Source organism: Canis lupus, chromosome 30 (genome assembly GCF_048164855.1).
Source record: "Canis lupus baileyi chromosome 30, mCanLup2.hap1, whole genome shotgun sequence".
Lineage (NCBI taxonomy): Eukaryota > Metazoa > Chordata > Mammalia > Carnivora > Canidae > Canis > Canis lupus.
In genome coordinates this window covers 17,291,533-17,295,789 of record NC_132867.1, presented here as the reverse complement: position 1 = coordinate 17,295,789, position 4,257 = coordinate 17,291,533, and the positions used below count along the sequence as shown (strand labels likewise).

At 33.9% G+C, this 4,257-nt stretch overlaps 1 long non-coding RNA gene across 3 annotated transcripts; it reads left to right on the top strand.

Annotated features, from left to right (window-relative positions):
- The first annotated feature begins 319 nt into the window (after positions 1–319).
- LOC140621486 (uncharacterized) lies at positions 320–3,919 on the top strand. 3 transcript variants are annotated; one of them, XR_012021202.1, is made up of 3 exons: positions 320–917; positions 2,910–3,053; positions 3,344–3,919. It is a non-coding gene; the product is annotated as an uncharacterized lncRNA (long non-coding RNA). The 3 variants fall into 3 exon arrangements; XR_012021203.1 differs by lacking the exon at positions 320–917 and adding an exon at positions 950–2,084; XR_012021201.1 differs by lacking the exon at positions 320–917 and having other exon boundaries at positions 2,099–3,053.
- The last annotated feature ends 338 nt before the right edge of the window (positions 3,920–4,257 follow it).

Genomic DNA, 4,257 nt, shown 5'->3' with positions numbered 1-4,257 from the left:
CTCAACAGCAACAAAACTTTAAGTTGTACAGTCATTAATCGTTTCACTCACATCTACAATATTTAATAGCATTTCTAAATTATATCTTCATTGTGAAAAATACTAATACTGCATTAAAATTCCTTAGTGTTTTTGTATGTTTTGAAATGAATAAAATATGTTTTATAGACTTTATATAGATAATTTGGTCTACATAATTTTTCAGCATTATTTACTTTCTAATTATTCCCATACTGATTAAAAACTATAGTAAAAAATCAACAGTCATAATTGCATTCAATTATAGTAAAAATATCCCAACATATATTCATAAACTTAGATGTGAAATAAAAAGCAACATTTGTTTTGGGTTTTATCATAAGTATAAGAATGTATATTTTGGTTTCATTCTCTTACTGGTTATTTTTTCTAAAAAGCACAACTTTATTTTTTCCCTCCAGATTTACTTCCTTTTATATGGCATGACAAATGAAAAAAAAATTTCTTTTTCAAAATTACTTTCTATGCAATCGTTATGTGAATGGATATATAGATATATGAATGGATATATAGATACATAGCTCAAAGGGACTAAAACTGTACATTGATCATAAACTCAGACAAAAATTTGTCACAAAGGTAGGAAACAGTATAAATTCTCAAGCCATCAATGAAAATTCCAACAACTAGATCCATAAAGACTATGAAACGAATTCTTAGAACTAAACACAGTCAACATTGTTTTGTTTTTTTCTTTAAAAATATTAAATATTAATTGCTTTTTTGCTTTTTGTTTTTACCTGAGATGATTTTCTCCTATGATCACTTTCTTCACTTCTCATATCCATTTTAAGTTTTTCCCTAAAACAACCACAAAAGGAGAAATATCAGACAACTGCTGTCTAGGAGGATCATCTGGCTGGATGGTGGGAATGAAGGTAGATGATCGAGAAGAAAACACAATATCAAAATGGGCAAAAGCTTTTAAAGTATTTTTTTTTTTTTAAAGGCTTGGAAGACTCAAAGAGCCCCACCCAAGGCTACTCATATGACATATAATGTGGTTTCATAGTTTGCATTTATGCGTTCATTTTGGTTGGTGTTGTTTTCACAGTAACAGTTTTGAAAGTGAAAGGAGGCATGGCTGTTAAAGAAGCGACTAGGTTTTGCACAATGAACTAGTGAAAGCTGAAAAGAGATTTGGATTTGGCATGGAGCTTAATAAGATAATTAAGAGTGTAGAGATTAATGGCTCCTAAAAATAACATTTAAAATAATGTTTTTCAACTAAAGGATCTTGAAACATGAAAACAGGTTTATAAATGTTAATTAAGCCTGTGAAAGTTGATGTTCCATTAGCTGAGGCAGCATAAAGGAACAAGAGCTATTTTTTAAATAATTAGTGAACAATAACCGATAAACTTAATAAAACGCTTTATTTGAATGTTATCACTATATAGGGTAATTGTAATTTCCCATAATTCTTCATAGAAATAACAAAAAAGGAAGTAGAATTCATCAGTCCTATAATATTTTCTCTTTGTTTACCCTACATATTTTTAATATGATAAAATATGATTTTTAAAAGCACAACAGTTTGCTCAAAGTTTATTCTTTTCATGGAAAATATTATAGCATTGATTCTTAATGTGCAAATTATCGTCTTCATTTATATACATTGTATTTTTAAGGAGCACTTTCTCTTTGTAGCATTTTTAAAACATGTTTAGAAACAGTTTTAATCAAAATTAAAATAGGTGGAATACATCTGCTAATCCTTTCCCATTGAACCAGGCAAAACTGGGTTTTGTTATAAAATGCTTAAATTGCTTAGCAATTTCCTTCTACAAATAGACAAAATAATTAGAATGCAATGCATTTATCTGCTGAGCCAATCACTGCTTTAAACTTAAAACAAGTTTGTATGTACTTTTTCCACTAAAATACTTAATGGATATTTCCAACATTCTCTGCAACTGCCCTGAGACAAATGCTTCTTTTAAAATATATTTTAAAAGAGAGTATTATTGTGGAACAAGCTTCTTTTCTACTTAGCAACTGAGAACATGATCTTTTCATCCTACTTCGGTTCTACTGAAATCCTGGTAAATAATTTTAAATACAACTTCCCCCAAACTAATTTTATTTATCAGCAGTTTAATGTATCTTCTAATATGACCCTTTTTTAGAAGTTCAAAAAGTTTCTTCTTTCACATTTCAAATTATGAGTCACAGCAAATGAAAGATTTAGTTTCTTTAAACAACGAGGACTAAACGCTCACTTTTCTTAGATAGCAAAAACTAATACTGTACACGAAAAACACAGACAACATATTAATGTCTTTCCAAACTTTGATGTATAACCAAAATAAAAACATGTACCGCCTTTTTCCATAGACATTTTTCTATTTTTACTCAAGTTTCTATTCTAATCAAGATTAGAGCAAGAAAGCAAAAGGAAAAAGTTAATAAGAGCAAAGTGGGTGATGAGCTAAATAAAAGTACATTGAAAGTTCAAGGATCCCTTTTTATCTAAGAGTAGGCTTAAAAAGAAACAACAAAAAAAGTTATACCTGATATGAAAGGTGCGATTTCACCAAGTGCAATATATTGCTACTTATGCCATATTTTTGAAATAATAAAAATAAGGAAGGCTCATTTGGTTATGTTGCCTTACAAAGCTGCTTTACAAAGCCCGATGTCTCTGTAGGTATACAAGCCAATGTTTGCTTTTTTTTTGGTTTGTTTTGGTTTGGATTTTTGTTTGTTTGTTTTTGTTTTTGTTTTTAAGCAGGAGCGTCTCATTTTTTTTCAGCACTGTTGCATGGAGTAGGACAAACTCAGATTTTTTTTCTCCGGGGCTCCTGTTATTTCTTGGATAAAAAGGACCAGGGTGCTTGTCTTCTTTTTCTTCCTTCTCGGTATTCCAGGCACAAAGCACTGCGCAGAAGCTGCACCAATCCTTGCTGTCCCTGGCAGCAGAATGGTAGAAGGTGGGAGAGACCAGGAATCCTTCCAGGCTGAGCTGACTTTAGAAATGAGGATTGCACACGTTTGTCTCCTGAACCAAAAGGGTGAGAAGGCAGGGTGCCAGTTTGCTACACTGCTGCAATGATCTCATGCTCACTGCTGCGGCCGTCTTGTTTGCCCTGTTCAAATGCCTGTTCATTATAAACCAAAAAAAAAAAAAAAAAAAAAAAAAGTACTTGGATTCTTCAGCAAGCAGAAAGGGTATTAACATTTAAAAAATCAGCAGTAAGAAAAGCCAAAAAACAAAAAGCACATACAATTTTAGGATTCACTTGTTATGCCTCAATATTCTGTTTATATTTTTCTTTTCTTTTTTTTTTTTTTTCCTATTTAGAGATAAGCAGCAGAATTTATCAGGCGTGAAAGGGACAGCCTCCTGGTGGCCTGCCAAAAACCCAGAATAAAGGCGAAGTTGTGCTTCAAAGCTCAGTCGCTTGCTGAGTCTGGCTAAAGTCAAGTATTAAGATCCACCATTTTCTGAGCCATGCTAGAAAAGAAGAAAAAAGTCAGGACGGTTGCTGCTTTCCAAGTCTCCGTTGGCACCATCACAAAATCTCAGTCGTAGGGTCACATGATTCTCTGCCAAATGTAGAGTGCATTCCCATCAACCATTCTGCTGATACTGCGAAGGCAGCTATTGTCTCGTTTAGACCCAAAGTTCAGCCCACTCTTCATTGAATTAGCTGAAAAACGCATCACCTTTGGGGGCTGGGAGTCATGGAAACGTCTACCTGGCAAGCTGCCCACTTTTTCTGCCCATCAACCAGAGATGGAATTGTGCTGCCTAATGCAATGATGACTTGGAATGTGAAGACTCGTCCAAAGTGAATCTGATTCTTGCAACGCCTGTTTCAGTTTGCACAGAAAACTCTGGCTTCTTTTATTTAAGGTTGGGGTGGGGGGAGGAAATCTTTCCTACTAACTGTAGCAAATAAAGGTCTGAACATGCCTACTCTGCAACTTGATTTCACAACACACCCAAATGGTTCTCAAATGAAAAGACCGAAGCCCTGCAAGTTTTCTGAGTTAAAGGCATCCCTTCCTCTGTCTCCTTTTCCTAGCTAGTAAATGCAACAAGCTCAGGACATTTGTGGTCGTCTCTCACATTAACGTTTAAAATCTGTGAGATTCTTCTTGCTTTCTATTACTTTCTGATTTTATCTGGCACTGATTTTGTACTACACGGCCACAAAATCCACCAGCAGCAGTAGAGATGCGTTATTGCTGCGATCCCCTTTCAAGTGGTCC